At 54.2% G+C, this 13,691-nt stretch overlaps 1 protein-coding gene across 1 annotated transcript in view; it reads left to right on the top strand.

Moving 5' to 3' along the window:
• The window catches only part of LOC146547118 (uncharacterized), a 266,741-nt gene that overhangs the window by 85,205 nt on the left and 167,845 nt on the right, over positions 1-13,691 (top strand). The window lies entirely within an intron of this gene.

Genomic DNA, 13,691 nt, shown 5'->3' on the forward strand with positions numbered 1-13,691 from the left:
GCGATCCCCCTGCGACTCTGCCGTCACGGATACGTTCATATCGTGCGTAATGAAAGGGGACTGCGTCAAATTGGAAACCGATCGAGTGTCGTGTTTTTCAACCGCACCGTGGCATCGGCTTCGAGCCGGAGACGTGATACTGTACGCGAAAGAGGAGCCTACGTTTGACGACGAGTCGAGCAGATGGGCCGAACTCAGTCAGGCCTCGTCGTTTCTGACGCCACACAGAGTCGTATCTGTCGACACGCTCCAGTTGACGGGGGGTCAGAGTGCGGTCTTGGTCAAGCTGGAGAACGCGCAGCTCGAGGACGTGAGACGCAGCGTGTACCATTTGAGTTTGTACAAGGACGGGGTTTACTGCATGAATCACATGTTTTCCAGAAAGGAAAGTATCCTGAGAGACCTGCTTGCTGCTAGGGCGTCCGAAATGATCGCATCTAAAATGGGCTTAGGGTTGTTCCCCTGGAGCACCCTGATCAAATGCGCTAAAAACAAACACTTTAGCCAACACACGCTGGCTCGCCTGAAAGTCGGCAACTCCAACGTCAAAACGACGTACGTCGAGCTCACTAGGACCTGGCTGCAGCGCATCACCGGCCTCGCTGTGAAACCGGTAGAATGCTACGAGTTCCACAAGTGCAACCCGTGCGAAGCCACGTTTTACAGATACCCGGTGGCTTTGCGGGCCACGTCGGGCTGTTTGACAGTCATGTTTGGCGGTTCCCTGTTGTGCGAAAGCGCCGCCGGTGCCGCAGAGTCTTCTCTACGAGATGACGACGACGACACTCAAACGGGTTCCCCGTCTCCGCGCACGGATCCAGGGTCTAGCGCCGACAGTTGCTTGATCGACCATCCCTACCAGCTGGGTAACAAATGCTACGCCGACTCAAAAGTCATGCTGGCCCATTCGGCCGATCGGTCTTTGGTGAATCGGGCGGCGAAACTGATTGCGCACTGCATAATAGACTTTTGTCTACCTAGACACATGTACAGCGACAACTCGGAAAAGCAGGTGGCGGAAGACTGCAAGACCCGGTTGCTTCTGTCGATTTGCTGTATCAAGGACCGCCTGAAAAGGGCCAACGCTGCCTTCAACTGTATCATGAACACCTGCCCCGAGCACATGATACCGGCGTGCGGAGAGCACGAACTGGACAGGATCATGTTAAACCGGCAGCACGTGAGCCGGCTTCGGGGTGAAAAACTGACGGCGTGCGTGAACGTCGTGGTCGGCGACATGACGCTCCGTCCGGCGGCCGTGTACGGCGACTTGTGCCGCAAGCTGGGAGAGTCGTTGTCCACGCTGATGAGACAAGGTGCGATTTCGACTACGCGCACGCAAACCCACGCCGGTGAGAAGATATCGATATCGCTACCCGTTGCCATGCTACGCGAAGCGGGGATCGCGTCTGAGACAGGAGAACTGCACGTGTCGAGGAACGAGTTACACGAAAGACCCCTGGTCGACCTAGCGGGTCTTCTCTACCAAACCACGCTCATGCTGCAGATACTGAATCCCGGTGCATTCACGCGGTCCACTGACACACTATGCCCATCGAACACTCTCTGCATCATGCCGTACTCCATGGCAGACGAGACGGCCATGGCGATGTGGATCGACGAATTCAAAAAGACACAGTGGCTCACTGTGAAAACCCTCGACTGGAGCGACAGACGACCGGGTGTGCCGTTTGAGACCAAACAGGTCTCGTACCACTGTACGGGCTGTAAAAATTTCTACAGGGACCTGTTGGCCAACGACGTGCCCGTGCATGCGGTCTTTGCTCACGTGTACGGTCCGGACAAGACGCGTAAGATCGGGCGCTGTGTGAACGAAAAGCCTTGGCTTCTGACGCAGAAGCGCGACACGCCGTGATCGATCGGAGCCACGGTGGACTCAAGTGCACCACGTCAGCATAGCCGATTGTATTATATATACAGTATCGTCGCCACGCGCGGTCACATTATACCTCTCGGGCCAGCGAGACCTTAAAGACATCGGCGTCATGGCGTTCAGCCACACCGACTACGTTTTCTCCCACACTATGAAGAACCGCACCGATGCCAACCAGCCGGCCGTCTTCACCGTCGATCTGGCGGACCTGATTCAGCTCGGCGGTCACAGTGCTCTGTTCACGATCGACTCGATGACCGTTACGGCATACAGTCAAGGGGATTGGAAGAAGGTGCCTGTGAAATTTGCAGTGTTAAACGGAAACAAGACAAGGGTCATCACGTACGATCCCAACAGGCATTCGTCTAAGTGGCTCGTAGACCTCGGTGCGCAAGAAGCCTCCGGCGTAAACAAGGACCACTCCGACGGTCGGCGTTGCGTCAAGATAGCCGGGACCGACCGCGAACCGTTCAGTCGTGCGCTATCTGTCTACGATGATGAGAATAAACAGGCCGCTCTAAACGTATTACGATTCATGATGTCGGAGAGTCTTTGGGTCGCGGATAAAGCCCGGGGGGCTTTAGACATCTTAATGGCCTCAGCTGCTAACGAGTTCAACGTGCATTGTGACTTATGTGGTCGCCGAAGCGTAGTGTACACTCAAAACGACTCGGGATCGTCGTTTGCATTTCCGGAGTGCGAAGACACATACGTTTGCATGCCCTCGGCTCGAAATGTGCAGGATCGCACGTATCAAGCTTTGTGCGACATCATGACCCTGATCCGATGCGCTTGCGCCGACAATCTGAGCATTCTGACGGAGCTGACTAGATCGGACTGCGGACTGCCTGATGGTCCGTTCTCGACTGACTTTCCACCTAGGGACCGCTACCAAGGAAGAATTGTGATTCCGCATTCGCTCATGAAATACTTGACGGCTCTGTACGAAGCCATGAGCGACTACGCGGACAGTTTCGCGATAGTGGACAGCGTGACGCCTAACGTCAAGGTGCTACTGGAGAGCCCCTGTGCGAACATCGGCCTGGTGTCCGGATCTATCGGCGTTACGACGATATACGGCTCCACCGTTCGCGAAGTGTACAACGGACTGTTGACACAGCACCAGTCGGCCGACGTGACAGAAGACGAAGCTCAACATTACGGTCTAGTCGACGGTGCCCCGCTCATTCCCCAGCTCATTCCCCAGCTCATTCCCCAGGTGTTGTTGAGACGAGCGCCCTTGACGTTCGACATGCGTGGTGACATGGACCTGCACACGTGGAAGACTTTCTTTTACAGACGACCCTCTGCATTGTATCGTCAGTGAAACCGAGGACTTACTTTGGTGTTGTTTATGTTGAACGAATCACACACACAGTTTACACATTATTATTATTATGTTCACATATGTTTATTGTCACATGAGAGCGGTTGTGTAGTAGGTTTTATATATCAAATAAAACAAATACACATGTCAATGAACAGTGTGGTCTCTCTTTCTCTTTCTTTAGTTCTTTCGTTGTAACGCATTGCTTTATTTTGTCACTGTCAGTCTAGAAACAGCTCGGTCTCGCTCACAAACGATACGTGTTGATATCTCTGCACGTAAGACATAAGGGAGTCCATGGCCCGAAAAAACATGCTGGGCCCATCGTTGGTTAGCACATAACCCAGGTGTTGACTAAATGTCACAAACCATGTTCTCTCCGCCGTAACTATGTCAAATAGGTAGCCGGGTATGTTCCTGCTTAGGTTATACACAACAGCCCCGGCTCGCGGATCGGTTTGCCGTAGGTTGCCTACGATGCAGTCTGGCGTAACACAATCTGTCTCTTCTCCATACGCCAGCCGAAACCATATCGGCGAATCCGTTAGGCTCCTCATGTCTTCGATCATCCTTGTCAGGGAGACGGGTCGATACGGAAGGTCCTCCAGCCAACAGTCGGAGGTCTCGCGGCACGGCGCCCCGAACAACCTGACCGGCAACTTACGGTCAGCTCGGCTGCGTGTAGTCGACACCGGCGACAAGGGTCGGGCGTCGTTGAGGCCGTTAGGTCGTGCCAGTATAACGGGGCGGGTTACGGTCGAGACAATGCGATGCACGCACGTTATGAGAGATGAAAATGTCTCATTAGGGACTGTGTCACATTGAAATCTGCAACCGGAGAGAACGACGTTATGGGTGACCATGGCAGGGAATGCTCGCACGGTCACAGAGCACACAATCCCCGGGTCGCTCGATAGCGCAGCCGTGATAGCGATGTCGCCGTCCGCACCGAAATCCATGCAGGATGCGACAGTGGACACACAGACATCGCCCCACCAGCCCTCGTCGGCGTATGTTAGGAAGGCATGCCACGTTTCAGCGAGCAATGTCCACGGTCTCACAGTCCTGTTGCGCTGTGGGTCGAGCCGCTCGTCGCCGTCGACGGGCAAGTATTTGTTGTAGTCCGCCTGCGCCTGTTCGTGGTAGGCTGAGCTCTCGCCGAGGGCTTGGTCGTCAAACTCGAGGGGCGGGCGTGCCTGGCAGCGGTCCGTCTGTCCGTGGTAGTCCGGGATACCGATGGGGGCTTCCTCCTCCTCGACAAACTCGAGGACAATTTGTTCGCGACACACCACGTCCTCCGCTTGTTCTCGGTGCGCACAGCCGGGCTCCTTTTCGCCGCTGCAGCACACAACAGGTGAACCTGGTTGCTCCGGTGAACCTGGTTGCTCCGGTAGTTGTGACACGTCCACGTAAATGGTCGGGCGTACGCCGCGATCGCACCTATCGCAAACGGCACCGCGTGTCGACTTTGTGCATAACACCGGTTCGTAGTGACAGCCGTCGTTATTGAGATAAATAGCCCCCTTCCACATTCCCTTGTGGCAAGTTCTTAGCCACCGACCTTGGTAATAGGTATATATTCTCGTAGATAACATGGCTGCCAATGCTTCTATCTCAACCTCGGTAGCCCACACGCCGACGCGATCCATGCCGCTCTCTTGGACATACTCGGCGTTTGTCAGTCGCATGTCTGACACGAGCGCCGCTCTAATCGTCTCGTGGTTTTCTTCGGTGCCCGAAAGAACTTGACTGATGGCCCGAAAGAAACAATTGCCGTCGCTTGTTACGGCCATACGTTTGCAGGGTTGGCCAAGGGGTAGTATGTCGATGGCCTGTGGTACCGTGGCATTCTTCACGTTAGTGATCCAAAGCTTCTTATTGCACATAAACTGCTTAGCAAATGGATGGAGGGGATGGAAAACAAACGGATCTGCAGCTGTAACGCTGACAACTTCACATTCGTCCTCCGACGGATCTGCAGCTGTAACGCTGACAACTTCACATTCGTCCTCCGCGCTACTTGTAGCACCCGCACCTTCGTAATCGTCCATCGTGCTACACGTAGTAACACCCACGACTTCGCAATCGGCGTCCATGGTGATTCCTATGCACGGCATGTGGTTCTTCCAATGTTAATGCTGATAGTAAATACACTGGATTATACTGAGTGGCCTCGACCAGGTTTGTCACAGTAATACAGACGTCGTGTCATTGGCCTGTGTGATATGTAAAATAAAGAGACGTTTGACAACTGTACAAACACTGTGTATCATTCCTTTTTTATTTCTTGCAAGCATTACAACGTGTACATCACAACACATCACATTCAGTGCTTTGACACAACGGCAGATATGAAATCGGAAACCGAGTCTCCAGTGGATCTCCCGGCGCTAGCTTGCGCGACACTGGCGTAACCGGCCTGTTGCTTCGCGGTCACCAGAGAATGATCCCCAACGACCGCGGACTGTGCGGCTTGGCTAGTGTTTTCAGCTTCCATGGCGACAGTCTGATTGTCAGGGCTGCGGTTTTGATTGGCGGTGTTTGGATTGCCGAGGTTCGTTTTCGGTTTATCGGCTACTACAGCACGTCTGGCGGAGAGCTCTTTAGTCAGTTCCCTCAGTTCGCGGAGTTCGCGCAAAAGCCCCGCCACGTCGTTGTCGTCGTCGGTCGACTCGGAACTCCGAGTGTGGTTGACACGCTTGTACGGCGTATCCTTTGCTAACATCCTGAGCGTGTCGTATTGTTCGCTCTGGGACTCCGTCGATGCGGATTTGGACATCTGGTCTTTCAGGGCGTCTTTTATGCTGGCTTTGATGGACTCCAACATCCTTTCTTGTTCCTTTTGCGCAACGGCCTGTTTTTCCGCTTCCTCTCGATTGTACGCCATGGCTATTTTCCGTCTCTGTTCCTGAGTCAGACTATCGTAATCCATCGGGCTTTCGGAGCGGGGAAACGCAGCCTTGGGGTTTGCGTCGGGCAGCCCAGCGTCTCCGTATCGTCGGTGGAACGCGGTTGGGTTGTGGGGCTGCACAGCTGCAGGATACGGAAGGTAGACTGGATTGGGTTGCGTTTGATTGTGAAAGGCATAGAGTTGAGCGTGTTGCATGTCTTGCTGTTGTTGAGGCTGTTGTTGCCGGTGTTGGTTTTGCAGGAGCTTGAGTATCTCGTCCACCTGACTTTGCGTCGTGGCCATCTCGCCGGCGTTACGAGCGTCCGACGTCTGTTCGGGTTCTCGGTCAAGGGGTTTCTCGTCAGTAGTGTCACCTGCGCAGAGTTTGGTTCCCGTGCCTGTTCGCCTACTGAATTCCCTGGCCCCTCGTAGAGTGAACAAGGCGTCTTCGTCCGGTCCCCTTAGCAAACGAGTAAATAGGTTATTCTGAACCTTCACGGCCTCTAACGCGTCTTTCAGTAGGCGCATTTCGGCCGTCTGATCCGCCACCATCTTTCGCAGAGCCTCCGCGTCTTGCTGGCCCACTCGCTCTGCAGATGTCAGAGTCTCTGGGGCGCAGAGGGTAGTAGATAGGCCGAGGGGCTTTTCGCCAGCGTCCAGTGCGGCGTCTTTCGAGCAGGAGAACCCCATTCTAGTCATCGTCGACGGCAAGTCCTTTGCCGACACCACCACGCAAAAACAACCCGGTCTCATGGGCCAAGAGACCAAACTGCACTCTTCCGTGACGGGCCCCTTTGCGTTATCCCCGACTGTACCTAAGCTAAACCCCGTACTGGTTTCTGGTTGCACGACGCCCGCCGCGTACTCCGTATCGGCCCTCGCCACGCAGCAATACAGAAAGGTTTTGTTTGTCGATCGGCTGTGCACGTGCCAGTAGCATTTGACCGAGCCGATCTCCTTCTCGGTCTTGTGCATGAACAAGGCCCTGCCCGGTTGAGGGTGACAAGCTCCGGAGAAAGACAAGTCGTTTGGCACAATGTATTCCAGCCTAGAATCCGGGTATATCTCGCCCGAGGCTACGCCGTACACGCTGCACATGCCCACGATGAACGTGTCCGCGCCAGAAGACTTTATAGCCTGCAGCGCGCCGTTGTATTGTGCGTCGTGTGTGCCGTAGCATTCTTTGCAAAAGATAGGAACGAACAGAGATCGGTCGCACCGCACGGGTTCGTCCGGGTATTGTTCCGGAGTCGCGTAGTCCACTAGGGTCATCGTCGATAAGTCGACGACAGCGCGCACGCTGTCGTCCTTGCGAACCTTAATGTACGCCCGCCGGTCCTTGGTTGCAAATACGGGACCGAGTCTCGATCCCATGGCTCCCGCCACGGCCTCGTCCATCGCGGCGAAGCGCACCGACGTCGGAGTCAACCTAGGCGAGCCTTCGTGTTAAACGTCACGTTGTCACCCCAGACAAATTCGTCGTCGAAGGCCAGTAATATCGTAAGAGCCACGCTCGATATATGCCGCACGTCAGCGACCGTACAGTACGGAGGGGTTCCTGTTACGGGGACGTCGCGGTGGTCGAGGGTTGCTCCTTGCGTCTTTGTCAACTCTGCGATCAACTCCGTTAATCTAGCGGCTTCCGACACTCTGATCTGAAACAGCCGTCCGAGATACGCACCGGTGTAAAGGCCGCCGCCGAGTCTGTCGCGCGTGCCTTGAACAGAACCGGTTTTGCACCATTTACAATGTTCGCTATGTACTATAGCTATTACGTTCTCGCCGGCCGAATCTCGATGTAAGCAGATGCCGCCGGTCCGAAAGCGATCGCAACAAACCGACAGCAATCCACCCGACACCGTGAGCCTGTCACACTGTATGCGCCCGACCACGCCGCACTCCTCGACTTGCGAAGATGAGCAACCGTCCGCACGGCGATTCACCGCCACTAACTCGGCCGAGGAGGTCTGAACACTGGACATCCTCCTCCGACCGCGCTCACCGAGCACGTTCTATAACCGCGACGACAACAACGACTAGTCGCCCCGCGGAACATTCTTCGTCGGGCGTCCGACCCTCTATTAGTAGATCTAACTCCTCGACGCAGCGAGGTTCCACGGAAGAAAACAGGCCTCGTGCAACCGCACCACGAGATCCAGGGTATTCCGTCGCTATGGCTTCAGATCCCGTGTTCAGCTTGTTTCCAGAGCCGTCGGACCAGGGCGTTCTCGAGTGTCAGCAAAACGGGGATGTCGATCGCTTCATGCAGAAGCAATATCCGATGTTATACGTCAAGTTAAACACGGACCAGCAGCCCGGTATCGTGGACGTCGAACTCTGCCCTCAAAAACAGTGTCGTCTATGCGAACTGGACCAAAACACCGCGGATGCGATCAAGGTACTCAAACCTCACGAAGTCAGGTCGTTTTTGGTGTCGTGCGGACAAAGGTTTACAACCGAAGAGGTCAACGTTCATCTGGGTCACACCGTAACGTCGGACGAAAACACGATCGGCGTACTGCAGAACATGTCGATAGACTTGATAGCCCGCTCGTACACATTAGCGAACCGTACTTCGCTACACATCATGAACCGCGTGACTACCCATATGGGTAAGGCGATACTGGTACCGGATCAGGACGTGGCCAAGATTCACAACGACGCAGTGAAACAATTCATCGGACTCACGGCCATGTGCCGAACTCTACTAAAACACCGGCCCGTAGATTCAAACGACAAGGGAGGGTCGCATCCTCTGCTATGACGCTGTGCAGCTGATGCTATCAGAGCGCCCTCCGTAGCTTTACCTCGTAAGCGGCACATTCGTCGTGACACCATGATCGCCGCATTCGCTCTGTGTGTGGGTTTGTTGTTGCCTTTCGCGGCATGCAGCCCCGTGGTGTACGACAACAACAACAACAACAACAACAAAAACAACAGAATCGCCAAGCCGTACGGATACGCTCCGTACGTCTGGATATCGGTTCTGAGATGCGCTGCGGGGACCAGCTGGTGTCAAGGTTACAGCAAAGGAAGCTTCGCCTTGACGGTTGACATCGCGGGGCGCGAGGATCCGAGTGACCAAACGTGTACACATTACTGCTCCGGGAAAATTTACGCGAGCTGGAGACCCGACAGGAGTGCTAGTGGCGATCTGAGTAGATACGAACGTCAAGGTGTTATGCTAGGCGCGTACGTGCTGAAGCTGGACAGAGACTCGTGCGTAGAAATACCAGGAAAGTTCCCGTGCTCAGATCGCGTGGTATCTTCAATTCCCATCAACAAGGTATCCGTAATGCTGCACGCCAATGAGAGAAACAGAGAGTATTTCTTCGGCGACGATCCCGCGGCGCAGTGCGACCCCGATCCCCAGTGCGCAACCTACAAATTGTTGAGAAGGACCTTATACGCAACCGAAGGGAATAGGACTTGGCCCGACACCGACGACGTGCTGAGCATAAGAAACTCTCCGTACGCTTGCGTGTTATCGTACGTGGGCCTGGGCGACAGCGAGTCGATAGGCCTGTGCTACACTCAACTGGGCGACAACTGTTTTCGCTCAAACGGAAACACGTTCTGCATAGGACGAACCGATACCAACAGCGTGGGCATAACCAACGCCGACGAAGACGCCTCGGCCCCTATCGCTATGTGCGAAATATCTAGTGCCGCGGAGCTGCTGCGGAGAGATGTACTATCGCGACCCACTACCGGTGAAATCGAAGCCTTCATCGCCTCCTCGTCCTGCGACGCTACCATAGTATCGGCGGACAACGCGACGTACGCCTCGGATCATCTGTCCCTGGACGTGGACATCGACAGGTTCCACGCGTTGAGCGAATTCGGGCACGTTATTCTCAGGATACCGCTGGACAGGTGCGTGGTCCCCGCGGCTTCCACAGACGGTGGGTACGCCTCGACGATGCAGAACATAGCTAAGACCCTGCACAAAACGGCGATTGCCACGTACGCGAGCGCCATCATGCTGGATGCCAGCGACTGGGGCTCCTCCGCTTGCTCTCGGGACAACGTAGTTTCTAATGTAAGCAAGGTGGCGAGCGACGTGGCGCGGGCGATAACTGAGCTACGGGCAACCAAGCTATTCCTTCGTTTACCGAGAGATGTGAGACGTGTGAAGACCATGAACTTTGCGAGCCTTGGAACGTTCGAGGCCTTTGTCACCCCCCGACTGTTCGTTAACATGACCGAACCCAAAGACTGCCAGAACATGTGGACGAAAAAAGGGGGTTCGATCAAGGGCATCGTGCCGTACGTGCTGGCTGTATTACGCGGTGGCGTTAAGGCTAACAAGCTGATAGCTACGTTGTCGCTAACCGGGGGGCTGACGATTACACCCGTGGAGAACAACAACGTGACGGACGTCTCGAATAAAACCACGACCGAACTCACATTGGCCGACATGGAAAGTAATAACATTTTGAGATGCGAGGAAGACATGAACACGAAATGTTGCTCCGGATCGACGACGACCATGTGGGGCAGAAACGCGTTAGTCAACGCGACGTACACGTCTACGTCCCTCGAAACCCTCAAGCAGTACCCCGAATTGATAGCGGTCGCGTTTGGTATCAACCAATTTGTGATCTCCCCCGTGGACTCGGATTTCAAGCGAAAGGTGCGCGCTAACACCCCCGCTATATCGAGCGTGACGTCCGCAGTCCACAGGCTTAGGGACTGGCGCAGACAACAGGCTGTGGCGGGGGTGTCGAGCGACACCGCATCCCGTGCCAGCGTGAGGAACAGGCGCTCCGCAAACTCAGTCGTGGGAACGGATTCCACGGAAGCTATCGCCGTCCCTAGAGAATACAAGGACCCTGCGTCGGGATCCAAAAATTGCCTCGACCCGCAGTATCAAGTCGGTCTCAGCAACAGACTCGTGTGTCCGGGGCTTATAATTTTGAACGGGGCCTTGGGGGTGTTCAAAGAGCCGTACAAGGAGATGTACAAGACAAGCTACGATAACATGTACATCGTGAACGTGCACACGCTGCAATCTTGCACGCCCGGCGAACCGAAACGCGAGGCCCTACTGTCCAGCACCCCGCCGCAGACCGCGATCAACATACACACGCTAGTACCCACCACGGACAGCAGTCACTACATGGTGGGTATACTGGACACCGCTACCGTGGTGGAGTACAAGCCTCCGGTTAACAAAGTGTGTAACGCCTACAACGACGGAGAGACCATCCACAATATGAACGTGGTGGCCGTGGACGACGGCTACACGGTGGATAAGCCGACGATCGAGGCCGAGCACGGATTGATAGTCAAGCCGGCCGAAGCGTTGTATTTCGTATCGAACTTTACCCACGGCATAGATTACATAAATATGGACGTGCGGTGTATCGATTACGACGTGAGCGCCATGCAACCGTGTCTAATAGCGATATGCGGAGGGGACGACAGTTGTCGAAGGAATTACGGCAGGCTGTGCAATTCCGCTCACGAGATAGTAAACGACGCACGCAGAGCCAGTGAATTTGTGCAACAGGGGCTGCGAGAGCTGGCCATGCAGGAACGGAAAGCGAGGATGTACGAACTACCGGACTCGGCGCCGTTTCCCTGGCTGGACAGGCCGCCTAAACCCCGCGGCAGAAAGAAACGTTTCGTGGCCACGGGCATGGCGACCGCGGCGTTGGGGTTGGCCTGGCACACGTCGAACAGAGTTGATAAATTGGAAGAGCAGACGGACCTTTTGAAAAACAACTATGTCAAAATCTCTCAGGACATGGTCGAAGTCAGCAGGAAGCTCGATGATAATATAGCATTGGTGAATGGACGCCTAGACGAGCAGGAGATACAAATGCAGCGCAATACTGAGAAGGCCAACAAAAACTTTGCCCTGCTCAAAGAGACTATGATGAAAAACAGGGAAGCCTTGATGCGCGACATCAACGTCAAATTCTCCGTCACCATTAGCTACCAGATGTGGTACGCTCAGATGCAGAGCGTCACGCATCAAATGATGCAGGCGGCCATGCAGGTGAGGTTCATGGCCAGAGGGATCGAGAACTGTCTCAGGCAAATCGCATCGAAGCGATCCGGCAGTTGCCCGAGCGGCATGTCTGTGATACAGGAACACCCCGGATTGTCCGAATTCCCGACGGTCGCCACCGCTCTGTACAAAGACAGGAAACTGTTCATAGTGCATTCTTTGCCCAACACGGTGGAGAAAACCACAATCAGGGGTGTTATACCCATGCCCAAAATGAGCACAGACGGCATCCCATGTTGGCCCGATTACAAGGTGTGGCTGATAAACGGCAAATATTACGAGCCTTCGGAATGTCACGGAAGGTACTGCCGTGCACCCGAGCCTCATCACACGTACCTAAGATGCCTGGAAAATCCCAAGGACTGTAAGACCGTGTGCGCGCCGTGTCACAAAGGCGTATGCTATCAGAAGAACCAAGTCACTTGGATGGAAGGTGTCGCGACCGTGGAAATAGAATCGCCCCCCCTTAAACCCTTTTCCCGGACGCATATATCGCAAGGCCCGGTGTCCTTTGCGGATCTGTTAGAGGACAACGCGGCAGGAGGGCCTGAATTGGAGCTACTTACGAATATAAACACAAGCATAAAACTCATTAGTCTCCACGGTGAACTTGACAACATAAGCAGAAACATAGAAGCGTTTGATAAACGCTACGATGAGATAACCGCTAGCAGGGTCACATTCGGAGGATGGCTTTCAGGTTTTGCCAGCGATGCCGCGCTGTGGACTTGTGTTGCTGTACTCATGGCATGGTGTACCGGTCTTTCTGCTGGGATAGCCTATACGATGTTTTGTGGAGGAGGAGGCTGCGGCGGCGGAGGTATTTCGCGGCCGGTTGGCGTGAAGCCTCGCTTTCGCCGAAGACCTAAGCTGCTATGAAAGGGTTGTCTGTTTCAAGACAACACGAACCCACTGCTTTCACGTCGGGGTATTGTAATTGTAATGCAATTGTCAGTGTCATACCTGTACGTTGTACATTGTTTGTGTGTGTATATATATGTATGTAATAAAAGTAAAAGAACTGGACTGTGTGGTGGCGTATGTATGTAATCCATTGTCTTGTGAAAGACAAACCCAAAACCGACCCCCCCCACCCCCCCCGTTCGTCGCAGAGCGATGTCTGGGTCCACCGTATCATATATGTTATTATCGTCAACATCTAATGTGTTTTGTTGTGACTCTGCGTACCCATGTTTTTAGAATGCTGTATGTGGCTCGTACCAACGTGTTAGACTGCTGTATGTGACGACACAATAATAAAGACATTTGTATCATTCTACCATCGTGTTGTTTATTTTGTACATTGCACACAGATCAACAGAAAACAGGCAATCTACACTATGTGCACAGGACAATTCGGTTCAGGCGGTCTTCCGTATGCGTTACACGCTTCTTGGACCGTGACCTTGGTCACAGGCTCCCTGGCGTCATCCAAGTCCCTTTGTATGGCCAGAGTGAGCACTTGCTTGTTTATGTATTCCGAAGCATTGAGTTGCAGTCCCACGTTGTCCGACAATGTTTTAACTGCAGGAATCAGCCGCCGAACATCGAGTCTTCCTCT

Source organism: Mchenga conophoros, linkage group LG23 (genome assembly GCF_057382185.1).
Source record: "Mchenga conophoros isolate Kocher_MC1m ecotype Shallow Benthic linkage group LG23, M_conophoros_male_GT1.1, whole genome shotgun sequence".
Taxonomy (NCBI): domain Eukaryota; kingdom Metazoa; phylum Chordata; class Actinopteri; order Cichliformes; family Cichlidae; genus Mchenga; species Mchenga conophoros.